The sequence below is a fragment of the Lynx rufus genome, unplaced genomic scaffold, assembly GCF_022079265.1.
Source record: "Lynx rufus isolate CCGP_SWC_20201006 ecotype Redwood Valley unplaced genomic scaffold, mLynRuf1.p SCAF_7, whole genome shotgun sequence".
Taxonomy (NCBI): domain Eukaryota; kingdom Metazoa; phylum Chordata; class Mammalia; order Carnivora; family Felidae; genus Lynx; species Lynx rufus.
The window spans coordinates 120,229,095-120,252,071 of record NW_025814889.1 but is presented as its reverse complement, the minus strand read 5'-3'; the positions used below and the strand labels follow the sequence as shown (position 1 = coordinate 120,252,071).

At 35.0% G+C, this 22,977-nt stretch overlaps 1 protein-coding gene across 5 annotated transcripts in view; it reads left to right on the top strand.

Annotated features, from left to right (window-relative positions):
* Window positions 1–22,977, top strand: part of ANKS1B (ankyrin repeat and sterile alpha motif domain containing 1B) — a 1,075,523-nt gene that overhangs the window by 345,729 nt on the left and 706,817 nt on the right. The gene's annotated exons all lie outside the window — the stretch shown is intronic.

The window sequence follows — 22,977 nt, the reverse complement described above, 5'->3', positions numbered from 1 at the left end:
CCTCTCTCTCTGCCCCATCCCTGCTCACTCTTGCTCTCTCTCTCTCAAAATAAATTAATAAAAACTTAAGAAAAAGTTTATCATGGCACTAAACTCAAGGTGAGCAGAAAGTGTAAAAAGCCTGGAAGCAGGTTACCTGTGCTTACCTCCAGGTAAACATTTAATTAGAGTACAAAATGCTTCATGTAGGAAGGTTCTTAAAAATTCAATATAACTTGTAATTTCTCTGGCAAAAAAACAACTCAAAATATATTTTTTATTGATAGTTGGCCTGAAATATCATCTTTATATATAAAAGATTACATTTTTTTCTCTGAACACAAATTTCTAGAGCCCTCTATTATCATCATAAACTTTCTTCTGGAGTTCAAAAACCCTTTTAGAAAGAAGAGAAAAAAATGGCTATCTTCCCTCTATAGAATATGGATGAATATTTGGTATAAATTATGTGAACTTATATTGAATAACTAGATACTTAATTAATTCTAAGTGTGTTTAGCTCAAAGCATTTTTATGTGCACTATAATTTATCTTGAAGACTTAGTGGTAGCATTCTACTGTTCTTTTTCCATTTCCAGAGCTGAAACCTTCAGATAGTTATTCTTTTGTATGAACCTTGATTGTTTCATTATATTTACCTTTAATATTTCAAGACTTTCTCCACAACAGATAGGCTAGGCAACACACTATAGTATCTGACCCAGTGTACCTTGGACACATAGGCTGAAGATTTAGTTAATTCCAGTCATTCTCTCTCCTCTTTTGGCTCCTTTAATACTTATCTATTTTGGTTTTTTACTTAACTCCTGGACTGCATGCCCACTCTTTATCCTTTTAGTCCCTAAATGTTAATAATTCACTTCAATTCTATCCCGTGTTTTCAACTGTTTTCTACCTAGATCTTTTTCCTGAGCTACAGATACTATTTAAAAAAATTTTTTTTTCAACGTTTATTTATTTTTGGGACAGAGAGAGACACAGCATGAACGGGGGAGGGGCAGAGAGAGAGGGAGACACAGAATCGGAAACAGGAAACAGGCTCTGAGCCATCAGCCCAGAGCCTGACGCGGGGCTCGAACTCACGGACCGTGAGATCGTGACCTGGCTGAGGACCGTGAGATCGTGACCTGGCTGAAGTCGGACGCCTAACCGACTGCGCCACCCAGGCGCCCCTACAGATACTATTTAAAACTACTTATGCTATCTGCATCTTGGTCTGGATTCTCCAGAAGTGCCTCATATTGCAACATATCCAAATGTGAAACTTCTGTTTCCCCCTAAATTGCCCTAAATGCTCATCATCCACCATCACGAAGCTAGCACACAGCATTTTCTGTGATCTGCCATTTTCATTGCTATTGCTACTGCCCTAATTTTAGGATCCATTTTATCTTTACCGAGGTCATAAATAAATTTAGAAGAGACTTTATTTAATATACAAGTTTGATTTACTAAAATATAACAATAACGACTGAATACTATCTAAACGATTAGAGATGACATATTGTACATTTTAATAATCATTAAGGAGCATGGTAAAATCATTCCATTTGTAATCAGTTGATCAATTAGAAACTTCCTCGCCTTTCTGTTTCACTCAGTTTCAGTGCCATGACTGTACATTTATTTTACTTTTTTATAGGTAATATTTATGCTAAGAGGTCTTTTTCTGTATATGACCCTTTGTCAAATTCTGATGCTATGACTAGTGATTATTGACTTCCACTCTTCTACCGCGTTGCTGTCACTGTGACCCTTGTAAGATGATCTTTAAATATATTGGAAGCATCCTTCATGTGTTAGCTACCTCTCTTCTCATAAAACAAAAGTAGTAACATTCAATGCAAAAACTTCTTTACCTGCTCTGCCATTTTCTTTACCCCCTTTTTGTATTTCTGTTTCTAGCTCTCACTTTTTCTAATTATTCTTAACAGTAACAGCTTAGAGTGCAATTAAAATAATTTTTAGCAAAAAGAAAAATAGTAGTATGTTTTAATTTTAATAACTAGAATTTCAGATAAAAGGAGTTTGAATTTGGAATGCAATACTGTATTTCTCAGGGCTTTGTGTTGTTAACCCAGATATCATATGATTATGCCTATGACATAAAATTAAGGTGGTAGTATTCTATTCAAGATAAATTGTTAAATGCCTCATTCACTCCTCTATTCTTTCTGTTTCCTTCCTTCTCTGTCTGCTCTTTTACCTTATTTGTTAAAGAGCAGAATGATACACTTCATTTTATTTTATTTTTTTTCAGAGAAGGGGGTCTCAAGACGTCAATCCAAACATTGACAGGTAAATTTTAAACAGCCATGTAGATTTAAGGGAGCTAATTTATGTGCCAGTGTTGTCCTCAAAAATGGTGTTAGTAAGATATACCTGACTCTATGTCTGTGCTTTGTTCCCTCAACTAAAGTTAAAGTCCTTGGGATCCCACAATATTTTTGTCTATCCTCCCATGGAATATAGTGTTATTGAATATAGGTGTTTTATAATCATTTATAATCATGATCTAATTTGTCAGGGAGTTTTAGAAAATGCTGCATTTCCACAAGAAAAAATTTGGCATTAATTGGGGAGAAAAAGAACCCTGAATTTATCTGTTGCTTATCTATGATTTACATAGTTTTATAAGTTTCTTCACAGTTATTTAATCTAAAAAGTCATTCATTAATGGAGTAATTCTTGTGAGGGAGAAAATTAGAACTGATCATAAAATAGTATTATTCATTTATTGGAAATCTAAAGAAGCTAGGTGTAATGGGTTTTAAATCAGCCACATTCATATAGCCACTGTATTATTTATTACCTAGCCCACTGAGAATCTTAAATGTTTATAATTAATTATAGTAATTCTCCTTCCCTATTCAAGACCTACTTTGAAGAAAAGAAATGACAGTTTATATATTTCCATTTATATTATGTTTGTTAGATTTTTTTTATTACTTAGCTCATACACCAAGAATATTCAGTTGTATTTTATTTCTTGCATTGAGAAAAAAAAGCCCTCATAGTTTGGTTGCAATGATTAACTTTGGTAATCCCAAAGTAATGTGGTATACATATAACAAAAAATTAGTGGTATAATTAATGGTTATACCCATATGTGCCTTAAATCTTAGAGCACTTGGTTCCTGACAAAGCACTATTTTTGGTCATGATATAATAAGCATTTCTCATTTGTGAAATTAAATGTGTCCCTGCAGAGGCTACATGTAAATAAAATCGTATTTAAATACACTAAAGGGGGCCAAATATTTCAGGAAAATGTAGAGTGAAATATTTTGTGAAATATAGCCTTGTCACCTTTCTGAAAATAATTACTAAACATTAATTTTGGTGCTTGATGCTTTCTTTCTGGTTTTTGTATTGACATGTAACTTAGTTACAATGAAATTAATATATTGTAATATATAATTTGATGAGTTTTCACAAGTATGTACTATATTACTACCAACACAATCAAGGTATAGAATATTCCTATCATTTGAATTAGTTTCCTTATGTATATTTGCAGTCAATCCCCTTTGTGCCAAGACTTTAAACGTTCTTTGAGGTTTGCTTTCATTATAGCTAAACATTTTCTAGATTTTCATATGAATAGAATCATATAGTATGCATTTCTTTGGATCTTGGCTTTATTTAGCATATTGTTTTTGAAATTCACCCATTTGATAGTTGTCCATTCTTTTTGTTACTTGGTAGTGTTATTTTTTATGGGTATAGCACAATTTGGTTTTGTGTGGACCATAAGTTTTTAACTCCCTTAGGTAAATACCAAGGAGCACTATTGCTGGATCACATGGTAAGAATATGTTTACTTTTATAAGAAACTGCCAAACTGCCTTCCAAAGTGGCTGTACCATTTTGCATTTCCACCAGCAATTAATGAGTGTTCCTATTTGTTCCACATCCTTCTCAGCATTTGGTGTTGTCAGTCTTTTGGATTTTGGCCATTCTAGTAGGTATGTAGTGGTATCTCATTTTTTTACTTTAATGAAATCAGCTTATTAATTCTTTTTTCATGGATTATGCCTCTGGTGTTTATTTGTTTGTTTGTTTGAAGTCATGACTGAACCCTAAGTCATTTAGATTTTCTCCTATTTTATCTTCTAGGAGGTTTTTAGTTTTCTGTTTTATATTTAGGTTTATGATCCATCTTGATTTAATTTTTGGAAAGGGTACAAAGTTTGTGTTAGGATTCATTTTTTTGTATGTTGATGTCCATTTGTTCTGGCACAATCTGTTGAAGGGACTACCTTTGCTGTACTCTGTTGCATTTGCTTCTATGTCAAGGATCAGTTGACTATATTTATATGGTTCTATTTCTGGACTTTCTATTCTACTCCATTCTGTTGGTCTTGTTTTCATAGATACCATACTGTCTTCTTCAACTTCTTTACTCTATTAACTTTATAACTTAAAAAAAAATTTTAATGTTTTATTTATTTTTGAGAGACAGAGAGACAGACAGGCAGAATCCGAAGCAGGCTCCAGGTTCTGAGCTGTCAGTGCAGAGCCTGATGTGGGGCTCAAACTTATGGACCGCGAGATCATGACCTGAGCCAAAGTCGGACACTTTACCGACTGAGCCATGCAGGTGCCCCTAACTTTACAGTAAAACTGTATAATATCAGCCCTCCAATTTTGTTCTTCTCTTTCAATATTGGGTTGACTATTCTGGGTCTTTTGCCCCTTCAATTAAACTTTGGAATCGGTTTATTGATACTCACAAGATAGTTTGATGAAATTTTGATTTGGATTATGTTAAATCTATGGATCAAGCTAGGAAGAACTGATACCTTGTTAATATTGAGTCTTCCTATCCATGAACATAGAATATTTCTCCATTTCTTTAGTTTTTCTTTGATTTTTTCATCAGAGTTTTGTATTTTTTTCTCATACAGATCTTATATGTATTAGGTTTATACCTCAGTATTTCATTTTGGAGAATGCTAATGTAAATGGTTTTGTGTATTTACTTTCAAATTCCACTGTTTATTGCTGCTATATAGGAAAGCAGTTAACTTTTATATATTAACCTTGTATCCTGCAACCTTGCTATAATTATTTATTAGTTCCAGGAGTTTTTTGTCAGTTCTTTTGGATTTTCCACATAGATAATCATGTCATTTGCAAGCAAAAATAGTTTTTTTTTTTTAACTCAGAACCTGAACTCATGACCTTGAGACCAAGATCTGAGCTGAGATCAAGAGTCGGACACTTAACCAAATGAGCCACCAAGATGCCCACAAAGACAGTTTTAATTCTTCCTTCTAAATCTATATAACTTTATTTTTATTTTCTTGCCTAATTACATTGACAAGGGCTTCTAGTAGGATGTTGAAAAACAGTGATGTGAAGGTCTTTCTTGCCTTGTTTGTTACCTTAGTGGGCAAGTTTTGAGTTTTTCATTAAGTGTATTAGCTGTAGGGTTTTTGTAACTATTCATTATAAAGTTGAGGAAGTTTTCTTCCATTTCTACTTTATTGAGAGTTTTTATTAAGAGTGGATGTTGGATTTTATTAAATGCTTTTTCTATATCTATTGATATAATCATCTGATTTTTCTTCCTTAGCCTGTTAATATGATGGATGACATTAATTGCCTTTTGAATGTTGAACTGGCCTTGCCTGGGATAAATACCACTTGGTTATGGTGTATAATTCTTTTTATACATTTTTGCATTTGATTTACTAATATTTTATTGAGGAATTTTGCAACTGTGTTCATGACATTATTGGTCTTTAGCTTTTGTTGTTGTTCTGTTTCTGCCTATTTTTGGTATTAGAACAATGCTAGTCTCATAGAATGAGTTAGATGTATTATCTCTCCTTATGTCTTCTAAAAGAAATTATAGAGAATTGGTTTGATTTCTTCCTAAATATTTGGGAGAATTCATCAATGAACCCATTCTGGGCCTAGTCCTTTAGTTTTGGGATATTATTAATTAGTAATTCAATTTCTTTAATACATACAAGTCTATTCTGATTGTCTATTTCTTCTTTTGTGAGTTTTGGCCAGTTGTGTCTTTCAAAGAGCTGGTGCATTTTATCTAGGTTATCAAATTTGTGGGCATAGTGTAATTCATTGTATTCCTTGTTTGTACTTTTGATGTTCCATCTGTAGTGATGTCATCTCTTTCATATATTATTTTAGTAATTTTTTTCCTTTTTTAAAAAAATTGTTAACCAAGCTACAAGCCATCTATTTTACTGATTTTTTTTAGAGAACCAGCTTTTGATTTTATTGATTTTCTCTATTGATTTCCTATTTTAATATCCATTGATTTCTGCTCCAGTCTTTATTATATCTTTTCTTTTGCTTACTTTGGCTTTAACTTGCTATTCTTTTTCTAGTTTCCTAAGGTGGAATCTTAGATGATTGATTTTATGTCTTTCTTTTTTCTAATGTATGCATTCAATAGTATAAATTTCCCTTTACCTATTGCTTTCACTGAATCCTACAAATTTTGATAAGTTGTATTTTCATTTACATATAGTTCAAAGTATTTTGAAATGTCTCAAGATTTCTTCTTTGATCTATATGTTATTTAAAAGTGTGTTGTATAATTTCCAAATATTTGGAGGATTTTCCACCTATTTTTCTTTTATAGATTTCTAGTTTGAGCCATTGTAATCTTAGAGCAGATATTGTGTGATTTTTATTCTTACAAATTTTTTAAAGTACGTTTTATGGCTTAGAATGTAGTCTGTTTTTTTTTTATTTTTAAAAAAAAAATTTTTTTTTCAATGTTTATTTATTTTTGGGACAGAGAGAGACAGAGCATGAACGGGGGAGGGGCAGAGAGAGAGAGGGAGACACAGAATCAGAAACAGGCTCCAGGCTCTAGCCATCAGCCCAGAGCCTGACGCGGGGCTCGAACTCCCGGACCGCGAGATCGTGACCTGGCTGAAGTCGGACGCTTAACCGACTGCGCCACCCAGGCGCCCCATAAAATTGATTTAAATTATAAACTTATGTGACATATTTGAGTTATCAAGTTTCTTTAGAGTCAGATTTGCAGAGCACCCATTGAATTGCATGGCATAAGGTCAATATCATGTTCTTCAGAAAATTTTAGGAAAATGTAGTATGGAAAACAGAACATATATGTTTGGAAACTTAAACTAATATAATGAATAACATTTATTTTCACATTTTGGAACAATTCCATTGACATTTTTATTTAATTTTTATTGAAGATTATTTTAATCCAATTGCTGAGAAAACATTTTTTAATTTTTATTTGAGAGAGAGAGAGAGAGAGTTGGGGGGAAAGGAGCAGAGGGAGAGAGAGAAAGAATCTTAAGAAAGCTCCCCGCTCAGCACTGAGCCGACACAGGGCTTGATCCCATCACCCTGGGATCATGAGCTGAGCCAAAATTAAATTGGATGCTCAACCTACTGAGCCACTCAGGTGCCCCCAATTGCTGAAAATTTTTATGATTGCTTATTAACATTGTAAGTATAATACTTGAGGGGCACCTGGGTGGTGCAGTCATTTGGGCATGGGAGTCTTGATCTTGGGTCCAGTCATGATCTCACAGTTACTGAGTTCAAGCCCTGCACCAGGCTATGTGCTGATGGTATGGAGCCTGCTTGGGATTCTGTCTCTATGTTTTCTCTGCCCCTCCTCTGCTTGTGGTCTCTCACTCTGTCCCTCAAAATGAATAAATAAACTTAATTTTTTTTAAAGTATAATACCTGATTCCTAAATCTTAGAATATAATAACTATAAGGAGCCTTCAGTTGGAGGCTGTTGGAGAAACAGAGAGATAAAAGTGCTCAAGTCATAGAGCTAGTTAGTGATAAATCTAGGATTAGAATCTAATTTTCCTAATTGTCATCTTATCTCATTCTATTTTATTTTATACCAGATTCTCCTCAAATTCATCATGTTCCCTAAGGACTGGGCTCCAGGTGGATATATTTTATGCATATTTGGGTATTATTTGCTTACTTGTGGGTAGTCCAAAGAGCTAGGTAAAATGCTGTGAAATTTCAGCTTTCACAGGCTATTAGACTAACTTCTAATTCATACTACTTATGTGTTTGTCTGTAGAATGCTCCATTCCCTTCTTTTTGTTTCAGGTCCACCAAATCTTATTATACTTGGATATAATTATAACCTAGCTACAGAAAGCCCTTTGATCAGCTCTATAATTACTGCAATGATCACATCCCTTTGAGAAAAATCATTTTCCGGGTGATGGCATTCCCCTGTGATGGCTCAAATCACCTCAGATAAATGGGACTTCAAAATTCCGAAAGACCGTGAAATGTAAAAGAATACAAAGATAAGAAACATGTTTGTGTAGTATATTTGGGCACTTCTGTGTTTCCTCATCATAGCATACTTAAACATTTGAGACTTAAATAGGAATAATACCACTCCACACAGACTGAATGTGGAGTGATTCAGTCATATAATCATATAATAATAGAATAATAATCATATAATCATATCATAACTCACATGTATTGTTTTGAAAAAAGGCATTTAGAAAGCTGAGATTTTAGGGGCGCCTCACTGACCTCGGTCGGTTAAGCATCCCACTTCGGCTCAGGTCATGATTTCATGGTTCCTGAGTTTAGGTTCCTGAGTTTGGGCCCCACATCAGGTTCTGCCCTGCTGATTCTAGGGAGCTGGCTTATGATTTTCTCTCTCCCTCTATCTCTGCCCCTCCCCAACTTGCATTCTCTCTCTCTCTCTCTCTCTCTCTCTCTCTCTATTTCTCAAAATAGGTAACTAAAAAAATGAAAGTTGAGATTTTATAACTGCAATAATTTGCTATTACATAATAAAGTCTTCATAATCTAAAAGTCTGTACAATGCACGATATATACTGTACTTAAAAATGAAACATAAATTTCTTAAAAATCTCTTAAAATATAAATTTAGTTTGCAATGCCGTATGGGGTTTGCTTTTAAGGAAAGCCTCAGCAATTTTTAAAAATAAATTTGAGAACTACTTGGCAAGATGCCTAACAAGCTCTATTTTATCTACTTTGGAAAATCTAATTTTTTACATATTTTGATAGATTTATTTGCTTAACATAAGAAGAAGAGACTTTAGATATATTATTAAACTTATCTTAAAAATTTATTATTAAAGTATTATGTATTATATGTACTTTTATAAGGCATATTACTATTCAATTTTTGTTATTGAAAATTCAAACACATACAGAAGTAGAGAAAATAGTGTAATAAAGTTTCATGTACCAATCATCCAGCTTCATCAGTGATCAACATTTTGCCAATTGTGTTTGATTTATACTCTTTTTTTGAAGCAAATCCCAGACAACAATAATTACTAATTAATATCACTCACTCTACAAATCATATTAAAATTTCCTCAATTGTGAGATAAACAACATTTCCAATGTAATAGGCTGAATCTTTACATGAACTAGTGAGTGAAAGATGTTCAGAAAGAGGAAAATAGATCTATGGCAGAGGGCCCGTACATTTCTGGCTTCTTGGTAAACAACAGCAGAAGTAATGTTCATGGTTTAAGAATCCTTACTTTGCAATCCCTGCAAGAGCAATCTAACAGTGTATGGGTGTGTCATGTGTATTTGTGTCCTTATGGGGAATGGTGATGGCAAGGTCCATAGGAGAGGCTGAGCAACATTGTTGCTGGGTGAGGCTCCCTGGGAAACCAACTCCCAATAATGACTAAGGAATAGGAGACTTACAGAGAGTACTGTTGAGATCAACACATGTGGAAGTGAAGTGAAAGAAAGGAGACAGGACTGGATAGAGGGAGAAGTTGAGATGGTAAGCTGTCTTAACAGAGACCACAGCCAACCCTCTGGAAAATTGTAATCAGGGATGATGGACCATCTGATCAGTCAGTCACTGGGAGCTAGTGACCCTGGAATCGGGTGGGCAGTGGGTGAGGAGGCTGTCTTCAGCCAAGGCAGTCCTCAGAGGGGCTGACAACAAATAGCTTTACATCAGTAGCACTGTCAACAGGTTGGAGAATAGATCCTTCCTCCCTGAACTGGAATCTGGGCAGCACATAAGAGTATCCACTCCAAACATTTTTTAGCAGGATAGTCTATTCCTATATTTTAGGTTTTTTCTAAGTAGCAAGTTATCAAATGCTTTTATATACCAGGTATTTTACATAAATTAATCTTTACTTCAACTCTCTAAGATAGCTCTTATTTTCAGTATAAGGAATCTGAGAGGGTGGTTGGCTGCTCCAAGTTACACAGGTGATGGATGTGGAAGAATTGGGATTTCATCCAAATTCTGACTTCCAGCCCTTTCCACAAGGCAGCACAGGTGCTAGCTGCACTGTTCTGATGGAGTGCTTATAATTAAAGCCCTCAGACAGTACATGTATTATTACTCTGCTTTTTGCTTGTATCTACCAGTTAAGTTAGTGATGTATGTTTTTAAATTTTAAAGTCATGTTTATTTAAGACCTTTCAAACCTATTTGAAATTCAACTAAAACAACTCAGGTTTGAGGGGTGCCTGGGTGGCTCAGTTGATTAAATGTCTGACTTTGGCTCAGGTCATGATCTCGCAGTACATGGGTTTGAGCCCTGTGTCAGGCTCTGTGCTAACAGCCTGGCACCTGCTTTGGATTCTGTGTCTCCCTTTCTCTCTGCCCCTCCACCATTCACTCCCTGTCTCTCAAAAATAAATACATAAATAGTAAAAAAAAAATCAACAAATTTTGACAACTCAGGTTTGAGTAGATTTCCTGAACAGGTTGGAACATGTTCTCTGTACTTCTTTAAAGCTTTATTGAAATCATGAGATGAAAAACAAAAAACAACACACACACACACACACACACACACACACACACACACACAAAACCCTCCAAGAAAATAGCCAAAGGCATATTAATATCTTTATAATTATTTTTCTTTCTGATTTGCACTGCTTTGGGAAAGAAAACACTAGATAATCACTATGAATCATTGTAACCATTTTTCCTAGCCTTTCTGAATGGAAATAGGGAAAGCTGAGTTCTGTTCATGATCCTCCAGTATTCCTCCCTGAGTGATCTGGGGAAAGCTACTTAACTCATTTTATGCTTTAGTTTTCATACTTGAAAATGACTATAATAAAACTACTTTCCCCTTTATTTTTTTATGCTGAAAATATATGCTTATTTAAAATAAGTGTAAATGTGTGTAGTCTTTCACTCTCCCTTCATTCCAGGGTAGTTAACATACAATGTTTTAATAGTTTCAGGTGCACAAAATGTGATTCAGCAATTCTGTATATTACTCAGTACTCATCAAGATAATCTCCTTACCTTAAATGACAAATATATGAATAGATTAGATGCCTTGTGATTGCTTTGAAGCAACTCCTTAAGAACATGATGTTTCTTAACACTTTCTGTTAGCTAATAGAATTTGTTAATTACTATCCCTTTACTAATTTTTTCAGAGAATATAAATATTTGTAGAAATATTTTACAAATGAAACGTTATAAGCAAACTGATTAAGGAGCGCCTGGGTGGCTCAGTCGGTTAAGCGTCCGACTTCGGCTCAGGTCATGATCTCGTGGTTTGTGAGTTTGAGCCCCACGTCGGGCTCTTTGCTGACAGCTCAGAGCTTGGAGCCTGCTTCAGTTTCTGTGTGTGTCCCTCTCTCTCTGCCCTTCCTTCACTCACACTCTGTCTCTCTCTCCTTCAAAAATAAATAAACATTATAAGCAAACTCATTAAAACGTTACTGAGCATTTTGTCAGCAGCCAAATGAACTGATCAAATTTGATTATTAAGAAGGCATTTGACAGGTATGGTAAATAGAATAATGGCTCTCAAAGATGTCCACATTATTAATTCTCAAAACCTGTGAAATATTACCTTACATGACAAAAGGGGCTTTGTAGATGTGATTAAGCTAAGGATTTTGAGATGAGAATATCATCCTGGGCTATCTAGGTGGGGCCAATGTAATCACAAATGTCCTTATAAAATGGACATAGGAATATCAGAATGAGAGAGAGATTTGAGGATGCTATGCTGATGGCTTTGAAGGTAGAGGAAGGGACCATGAGCTAAGGAGTGCAGTTCACTTCTAGAAGCTGGAAAAGGCAAGAAAATAAATTCTACTGGAGCCTCCTTAAGGAATACAGCCCTAAGGATACTTTGATTTTAGTCCAGTGAGACTTCTGACAAACAGAACTAAAAATAATACATTTGTGTTTTTAAAGCCAATAAGTTATGGTAGGTTGTCCATAGCAACATTAGGAAACTAATGCAATAGTACTGTCATTCCATTTAACCAGTGGATCTTGGTCTGTATGAATAAGTTGTCCTTGTTGTCAAGTCTGAGAACCACACTTGGAAGAAGGTGGGGGCTCAGGTGTGTGTGCCTCAGGTTGCCTTAAAGGCCTCTGTCCATCTCCAGATTAAGCTCCATCTCAGTTCATAAGCTTTTTCCTGGAAGGTTTGTCTGATTATCATTTCTTGATGAGTTAAAGTGTAGGATATGAACAGTTATGTTCTCTAATAACATCTTAGGAAAGCCTTCCCATTGAAGTTTCTGTTCCATTAAGACTACAGTTTGATTGGCTGCTCTTTATAGTATGTCAGTGTCTTGGTTCTGATGACTTTATCTATCCATGAGTGTCTGATGAAGACCCCTCCTCTTTTCTGAATGTCTCCTACTACTTCACTGAGAATCTTTTAGACACCTCTTTATCCTCTTTCTTTGGAGTTCTACCACCAACATTCACTGCTCCTAAATCAAGGCTGTTTAGCATCACTTGGAGAAAGTCAGAAAACCATAAAGATGTATTTAAGGAAAACTTTATGATCTACAACTAGATATGTGTTTGTGTATATATGTGTATGAGTGACATGATGGGGGAGAGGGGAGTGACATCATAATTTTCTTCCCAACTCAAAGGTGTATATACATATAAAGGGATTTTCAGATGTGACTAAGGCTCCTAATCAGTTAACTTTAAGTTAATCAAGTAATATTTTACTGGATGAGTTTAACCTAAGCACATAAGCTTTTACAGAGAGCCTCACTCCTAGAGTTGTAAGAAACAAAATTCTTGGGGCGCCTGGGTGGCGCAGTCGGTTAAGCGTCCGACTTCAGCCAGGTCACGATCTCGCGGTCCGTGAGTTCGAGCCCCGCGTCGGGCTCTGGGCTGATGGCTCAGAGCCTGGAGCCTGTTTCCGATTCTGTGTCTCCCTCTCTCTCTGCCCCTCCCCCGTTCATGCTCTGTCTCTCTCTGTCCCAAAAATAAATAAACGTTGAAAAAAAAAAATTAAAAAAAAAAAAAAAAAAGAAACAAAATTCTTCCAATTACCTGAATGAGCTTAGAAGAGATCCCTAAGCTCTAGATTAGAATCACATAACTGTAGCCCAGCTGATACTTTGAATGCAGTCCTCTGGGCAGAGGACTGATCTAAGTCATGCACGGGCTTCTGAGTCACAAAAACTGGAAGAAAATAATAATTTTGTTATCTTGTAATTTGCTACACAGTAATAGAGAAGTAGTATAGATTTTGGTACCAAGAGAGGCGTGCTGCCATAACATATACCTAAAATGTAGAAGTGACTTTGGGATTGGGCAATAGAGCCTATTGGAAAAAAATTGAGGAGCATAATGAAGAAATTATGAATCACTATCAACACTCTTAGAAACCTAGACTTTGAGAACACTGCCTTAAGGGCTCAGAAGTGAGGAGCATGTTATTAGAAACTGGAGGAAGAGGGATCCTTGTTGTGTCCTGGCAGAAATATTAATGAAATTGTATAATATGTGAAATATTGTGAAATATTAATTTACATATATAACTGAGGGGACCTCCAAGCAAAGTTTCAAAGATGTTTCTGATTTCCTCTTGTTGCTTATAATAACATGCAAACAGAGAGAGATAGATTAAAGGAAGAAATGTTAAACAAAAGTGAACTTGGACTGAATGATTTTGAAAATTCTCAGCCTCTCCAGATGGCAAAAGATGCTAAAATTCAGAAATGGCTGCCAAAAGTATGGCATTGAGAAACAGTTGAGTGTGTGACCATACAGCTTTTCACTAAAACCTCAGAAACATCAAATGTCAGAGTATTCAGTCACACAAAGACGTCTTTCAAGAAATTAAGGGTGTGCCTCATTGATCTTTTAGATCAAACCAGAGGACCTCTAGAGTCTTAAGGGCATTGTCCTTCAGCCATCCCTGCAGGAGGCCAAGACATAGAAAAGGAACAATCTTAAAAACATTCATGGATATGGCTTTTCTCTACTGGAGTGAATCCCTGGGAAATCCATGGAAGATTCACAAAGTTCTTGAGAAATTTATATCAGCAAAAATTTGCTAGCTTAGTATGAAAGGGACAGAGATAGTACAAAAGGAAAAGATGCTGTTGAATCCCCCAAATTTTACTGGCAGGAAGCAGGCTAATAAATCTACTGGGCAACAAACATGTGCTACCTTTCATAAAAAAGGAAACATGACCCATAAGGCAGAACCAAGAAGGATGAGACTTAAGAGAATAAAAGGGAGAGCCTAGGAGAATTTTTCCCAGTCTCTGAAGCCTAATCAAGAACCCCCCATTTGTTCACTGGATTTCAGAACTGCTTTGGAACAGTGACTCCTTTTTGTTTATCTTACATTCCAGCCCACCAGCCCCACCACCCTTCTGAACTGAAATGTTGATAGCTATTATCCTATACCTATCCCAGTATTATTTGTTATCAGGGTAGGTGAAGACCAGATAACTTGTCTCTTTAGTTCCACAAGTCCATAGATGAAGAGGAATTGTGCTCCAGGAGCTGAGAATAATGTATTATACCCAGAAGTCTCATCCCTACCTGAATTCAGATGATATGGTTTCGGACTTAGAGCTGATGAGATTTTGGACTTTTAGCTTATCTGTCTTATTTACCACAATGTGTTCAATTCCTCACACAGAGTGCCTGGTGAATAGCAGATTATGGAATATGTGTAATTCTTTGTGAGCATTATTAGCTTGAATCAGTACCTATCATTCTGATCAATTTTGGAACAATAAGGAGGTTAAGTTTTATGATTCTTTAAGAATTAGAGTCTGATTACTAGATAATGGTTAATTCACCCAAGTAAATGCCAACCTAAGGAAACTTCATTGGGCTTCCACAAATATTTCTCCAGAGCAACTTTTCTATTTTGCTGCATACACCTTTAAACTTCTACAATTATATTTTCTTTACCTGAAATCCCATAATTGGTCTAGAAGGTAATTAGGATCCCAGCCTGAGAAGATGATGTTGTAGTGTCAGAAGGGTTCTTGGTAAAAGCAGTATTAGGAAATGTAATTAATTTTAAATTTGAGAAAGCTCAAGTCATAGCAGGAAGGAGAATGCAGTAATCTAGGTAAGCACAGATTCTGACTGGTTGTGCTAAAACCAGAAATGAGTTAGGAATTAGTGGAAGAAGTAGTTCATGTAAGGAATATTCATGGTCAGAAAATCAAAATGTGCCATTTTCAGGATAAGAATAAATTGTATTTATATATTTATTCTGGTTATAGGCATAGATTAAAAGAATGTATACTTAACACTACAGAAATACAAAATAGAGAAAAATATAAGTCCATCTTATATACCATGGATAACCACTAACATGAATTTCCTAAATTGTCCTCTGGTTTTATATATATATATATATATATATATATATATATATATATATATATATATTTAAATTTATATATATATATATTTAAAATTAATTTTTTTATTTATTTGCATAAAATTGAGGTAATTTTATACATAGTTTTGTAACTTGATTTTTTTCACTGAGCAATCAATTTGAGGCATCCTTTTATATCAGTACATGTATATCTATCCCATTCTCTTTAGTTGCATTGCATACATATATTAAAATGTATATGTCTGTTCTGTTATTGATAGATACAGTTTGACTATTCCCAATTTTTGGCTTTGTAAACAGTACTGCAGTAAATATTTTTGTATGGGCATTTTGGCGTAATTTTGTGAACTCAGCAATTCTACACTTAGGTATGAATTCTAGAGAAACTTTCATTCAACATGCATAGAAGTATTAATTATAACACTGTACTAGTAAAAAAACCAGTTTGTAACAGTCCAAATTTCCATTTTTAAGGAACTGGATGAATAAATGATCAGATACCAATATCTAGAAAACTAAAAGCATATAAGAGGATATATACATATATATATATATATAATATAAATAATATAAAATATTGTATATGTTATTATATATATAAACATATACCACATCTTCTTTATCCATTTATCAGTCAATGGACATTTGGGGTTTCTCCATAGCTTGGCTATTGTTGATAATGTTGCTATAAACATCAGGGTGCATGTACCCCTTCAAATCTATATTTTTGTATCTTTTGAGTAAATACCTAATAGTGCAATTGCTGGGTCATACAGTATTTCCATTTTTAACTTTCTGAGGAACCTCCATACTGTTTTCCAGAGTGGCTGCACCAGCCAGCATTCCCACTAACAGTGCAAGAGGGTTCCCCTTTCTCCACATCCTTACCAACACCTGTTGTTTCTTTAAGGAGACTTTTATCGTGTGCCAGACACTGTGCTGGACAATGGAAATAAAGTGATGAATAAGAAAGAATGGAATCAGTCTTCATTTTGCTTAAAATGTAATTGGAATTAAAGAGCTTCACTCATTAATTTTTATTTGGTCATTAGATCAACAACTATTTATTGACCACTTTCTATGTGCTAGACACTATGATAGATATTGAAGAGGAAGTCATGGAAAAGATTGCTGCCTTGCTTTTTGAAGTTTGTAATCTCTTTAGAAGACAGGAATTTCACAAATTGTTATTTTGTTATAACTGTGATAAATATAGGGTGCTGAGAGAGTATATGCTATGTGACCTGACTTAGTTATTCCCAAGAAGATGATGTAAAAACTGAGTTCCATAGAAACTTATGTAGAAACTGAGTCCAGAAGGAACACTAGGAATTTTACAAGGAAAAATAAGAGTATTCATGGTGGAAAGGGCCAGAGGTAAAAAAAAAAAAAAAATCACATGTGCCAGGAACTCTAAACATATGGTTAAAACACAGTGTTCCAAGTGGGGAGACCTGACTAGTGAATCAGGAGAGGTAAGCAGTAGCCAGTTATGAATAACCTTGCAACTTATAAGAGGCAAGCCATACTCAGATTTTCACTTTAGTAAGTGTGTTTCAGCTAAATTGTAGAAAATGGCTAGGAGACTGAAAATATTGAATGTAGTAAGCCTCAATTGATATCATCATTCAGGTCCAAGATTTTCGTGGTTTGAAAAGGTTACTGGCCATCATGATGGAGAGGAATATCTGTTCTCCCACTTAAGTTTCTCTACTCCATTTTCACTTTTCTGAAATTATTTCCTGCCTTTCTCAGATACTCCCACCTGTGACGTGAACTCCTATAGCATCCATCCATCCATCTTTCCAGCTCATAAGTATAAGAATCTGGCACTGTGCTAGCTTATGGGGATATATCATAAATATAGTTTCCTGCCATTATGAGGCTTAATGTTTTATTTATTTAATTTTATTTATTTATTTCTTAAATGTTTTATTTATTTTTGAGAGAGAGAGCATAAGTGGGGAGAGGAAGAGAGAAGAGGGAGACAAAGGATCTGAAGCGGACTCTGTGTTGACAGCAGCAGGCCTGATACAGGGATCAAATTCAGGAACTGTGAGATCATGACCTGAGCCAAAGTCAGACACTAAACTCACTGAGCCACCCAGGTGCCCCTATTTATTTATTTTTAAGTTTATTTATCATTTATTTTTGAGAGAAAGAAGGAGCAGGGGAGAGACTGAGAGAGAATCCTAAGCAGGGTCCACGGTGTCAACATGGAACCTGATGCAGGGCTTGAACTGACGAACTGTGAGATCATAACCTGAACTGAAACCAAGAGTCAGACACTTAACCAACTGAGCCACCCCTCAAGGCTTAACTTTTAGTGGCGATCATAGTTAAGTGTGAAAAATGCTCTGATGGAGACAGAGGTCGCAAAGAAGTACAAATAGAAATTAAGCAGGAATTATAGTATTCAGGAAAGATTTATTGGATGATATGATGTTATTGAGCATAATGATGCATTTGAAGAACTGCAAATTATTTTATGTGGTAATGAATGTGGAAATGAATGGTAATAGAGGTGGCAGTAGAAATGGTGAGAAAAATTAAAGTAGCCCAAAATTAGGTGTTTTAAGTGTCTGTTTACACCACTGAGGGTGGTATCACAATTATCAGTTTCCATGTGAATTGTCAGATGCCCCCAGAGGCTGAATCACTCAGAGGTAAGGTATTCTGGAGTCTGAGTGGAGCTTGAAGTAGAATACCATTTGGTGTGTGTGTGTGTGTGTGTGTGTGTGTGTGTGCGCGCGTGCGCGTTCGCGCACACGGGAGCATTAAAAAAACCCAACAACCTTAGAATAGAGGGGTCCTTCTGAACAAATAATATATTGGAGCATAGTATATAAAGTAATAATCAAAGGAACATCACAGAGGAGGTTAAGCAAGGACAAGTAGCAAGACAAAAGGCAACTGCAGGGCAAAAAAATTCCCTGAAACTTTGAGAACTTTTAAAAAAAAATTTTGTTTTTACATTTATTTATTTTTGAGAGACAGAGAAACAGAGCACACGTGCGGAGGGGCAGAGAGAGAAGGAGATAGAACCCAAAGCAGGCTCCAGTCTCCGAGCTGTCAGCACAGAGCCTGATGTGGGCCTCGAACTCACAAACCATGAGATCATGACCTGAGCCGAAGTCAGACACTTAACCAACTGAGCCACCCAGGTGCCCCTCTTTGAGAACTTTTAGTACTTCTCTGTAGATGCTTTTTTGCTCATGTTTGTTTTTTGAATTGGGCTCCTAGACACATGGGATTAGTGATTGGGGGTAGGGAACATGTCTTGAAGGTAAGGATTCCCAGACCTAAGTGTGCAAAATAATTAATGACACTATTTTTTAAAAAAAGAAACACAGTTTCCTGGGGCACCTGGTGGCTCAGTTGGTTTCTGCCTCTTGATTTCAGCTTAGTCATGTTCTCACAGTCCTGAGACTGAGCCCCCATCCGGTTCCATGCACAGCATGGAGGTTGCTTGGGAGTCTCTCTCTTTCTCTCTTCCTGCCCCTCCCCCACTCATTCTCTCTCTCTCTCTCTCTCTCTCTCTCTCTCTCTCTGTCTCAAACCAAATAAACTTAACAAAGAAAACAAAACACCTCAACTTCCTATCAAGTAAATCTAGGGAGCAGCTAGGAGTATGATTTTGAGCAAGTATCCCTGGTGATGTCATAAAAGTGCTAGTAATCCTTCCACTGTTTTGTATAACCAATATGTCTATGATTCCTATAATTTTATCACAATGCTAAAAGAAATTATTACACAGAAGCTCAATGGACAGAACACAATGGAAACCATTAGAGATCTTTATCTTTCATTAGCTAGTGAATGCATGTTCTTCAGGCAAATTTGTTTTATCTCATTGCTATTACTAAACTCAATTTCTTCATCTTGTACACAATATTCTTTGTCAGATACTTTGGTTTAGCAAACATCTTGCTTCGTCAAACATTCTGTGTCAAGTATCCCTAGAGGTGTCAGACACTTTTTGAGTAACAGAAATAAAAGAAGATAAGAATGAAAGAAGGAAGGGAAGAAGGAAAAAGGAAATAAATATCATAGCATAACCCAATTAAAGCAAATTCCACTGGTTTTTATGAATACCTGTTTATTTACTAAGACCTTAAAATCCATCTGCTTAACTCAACAAAATTTGGCAGGGACTGATCTCAGACTTCCTACTCTTTGCCTCAAATTCTATTTTAAAAATTGGAATAAAAATTTGCCCATCTCTAGTCTTCTGTTATCTATCACATTCACTGTGATTTCTGAAGAACTACGGAAGATACAGCAATCAGTATATGTAAGTTCTTTTAGTGCACTGAGATATGGTACATGTGGGCTGGAGACTTGGACTTCACTTATGTGGGTTGATGCTCTTTAACTGTTATATGACCTGTCTTGAGTCTCAATTTCTTCTTTATATTAAATGATATTTCCAGTTTGAAGGTCACTCTTCTTCAAACATATGGAAGCAAAATAGCATTTGGTTAACTTTACCTGCTTGCTGTCATTTGTTAAAATCAAATTATTTTTTCCAAGCTGTATAGTTACCATAAGCCTTTCCTGTTCTTATAGCTATGAATATAACAAGAATTACAATGGCAAAGACTTTTTGTCAGACATAGTATTTTTACATCAGTTATATAAATAATATAAAGGTTTCAAATTCTTGAGGAAAGTAGTCTAGTTTGGAAGACAGACACAACTATGAATTTGTTTTCAGAATATTTTATAAAACAACCTTAAATGAGCTCTAATAGCAGTTCTACAAAAAGCACTTGTTAACAATGAATTTTGCACTAAATAAATTTTTGAAAATTTACATACTATTTTTCTTAAAGAAGTCCTGATTGACTATGTGATTGTATCTTTTTTAAAAAAGTTATTATTGAAGTATAGTTGACATACTGTGTTATGTTACTTTCAGGTGTGCAATATAGTGATTCAGCACTTCTCTACATTACACAATGTTCACCACAATAATACTTGTCACCACCTGTCAGAATACAATGTTATTACAATCTTATTCACTGTATTCCCTGTGCTATCCTTTTCATCCATATGATTTATTTATTTTATAACTGGAAGTTTATAATCTTAATCCTCTTTACCTATTTTGCCCATCTCTCTACACTGACAACTACCAGTTCTTTGTATTTATGAGTCTGTTTGTTTTTCTATTTGTTCATTTGTTTTGTTTCTTATATTCCACATAGTGAAATCATATGGTATTTGTCTTTCTCTGACTCATTTCACTTTGCATAATATAGTCTAGGTCCATCCATGCTTTTACAGATGGTAAGATTTCATTCTTTTTTGTGGCTGAGTCATATTTCATTATATATATATGATATATATGCAAATGTATACTTATATGTGTGTTATATATATGTATATGTATATGTATATATCTATATATGTATATGCATATTATATATATGTATGTACATATATATGTATATATGTATGTATTATATATATATATATAATTCATCTGTCAGTGGGCACTCAGTTTGCTTCCTTATCTTGGCTAGCATAAATGTTTCTGCAATAAACATAGAGGTTAATTTATCTTTTTAAATTAGTGTTTTTTATTTTCTTTGGGTATACCCAGTAGTGAAATTATTGGATTAAAAATATTTCTATTTTTAATTTTTTGAGGAACCTCTATACTGGCTTCCACAGTGGCTGCACCAATTTATATTCCCACCAATAGTCCCTGAGGGCTCCCTTTTCTTGCCAACACTTGTTATTTCTTGTTTTGTTTTGTTTACAATAGCCATTCTGACAAGCGTGAAGTGGTAGCTCATTATGGTTTTGATTTGCATTTTTCTGATGATTAGTGATGTTGAGCATCTTTTCATGTGTCTGTGGCCATTTGTGTGTTTTCTTTGGAGAAATGTCTATTCATGTCCTCTGCCCATTTTTAAAACAGAATTGGGTTTTTGTTTTTGTTTGTTTTTGTTTTTGTTTGCTTTTTGGTATTGAGCTCTATATGTTCTTTACATATTTTGGATACTAACTCATTACTGATAGATCATTTATAAATATCTTCTCCCATTTAGTAGGCTGCCTTTTAATTTTGTTGATAGTCGCTTTTGCTGAGCTGTGATGGTATCTTTTTATTTGAAAGATTTTCTCTCTCTTCTCTCTTCTTCCCTTCTTGCCTGCCTGCCTGCCTTCCTTTCTTTCCTTTTCTTCCTTCCTTTCCTTATTTCTCTTTTCTTTCTCTCTTCTTTCTTTCTTTCTTTCTTTCTTTCTTTCTTTCTTTCTTTCACAGTTAATTAACATATACCATGGTATTGATTTTAGGAGTAGAATTTAGCGATTCATCACTTATCCCATGCTCATCACAAGTGCCCTCCTTCATGCCCTACACCCATTTACCCCATCTCCCCACCCACCTCCTCTCCAGCAACCCTCAGTTTGTTCTCTGTATGTAAGAGTCTCTTACGGTTTGCCTTCCTCTCTGTTTTTACCTTATTTTTCCTTCCCTTCCCCTGTGTTCATCTGTTTTGTTTCTTAAATTCCACATATAAGTGAAATCCTATGATATTTATCCTTTTCTGACTGACTTATTTCACTTAGTATAATGCCCTCCAGTTCTATCCATGTTGTTGCAAATGGCAAGATTTCATTCTTTTTGATTGCTGAGTAATATTCCATTGTATATATACACTGCATCTTCTTTATTCATTCTTCAGTCAATGGACATTTGGGTTCCTTCCATAATTTGGCTATTGTTGATAGTGCTACTGATTTTTTTCTAAGTAAGAATTTCCTCTTAAAATGAATAGCAAATCTAGATTTGTATATATTTAAATTTTATTTTTACATATTTTTATTTTACATATTGTATCACTCAATTTGGACATGGGCAATCTTATAAGCTATTGTGTAAACTGAAAATTCAGTTACTAATGGGGCAAAAGGAGAGAAATAAGCGGTCAGTTGGTGATGGTGAGCATTTTAAGGAAGGGTTGAAGGATTTGAGTTGATAGACATGACACAATTATGAATAATATCTGGTAAAAAAGATACCAGTAAATTGCTACCTATTAGTGATCTTCTCTGAGCCCCACCCCACCTCCATTTCCCACTATGTTGTCATGGCAGTTCTCCATTATTACACTCATCGCAATTGGAATTATTTATTTAGTGTTTACACTAAACACTAATTATTTATTTAGTGTTTACACTGGACAATCTTGTTCCCTACAGTGATGCACCTGGCATATAATAGGATCCCAATAATATTTGTAGAATGAATACTTTTATAACTTATAATAATCAGATTATGTATCCCTAGTTTATATGGTAACTAATAATTGTTGAATAACTGACC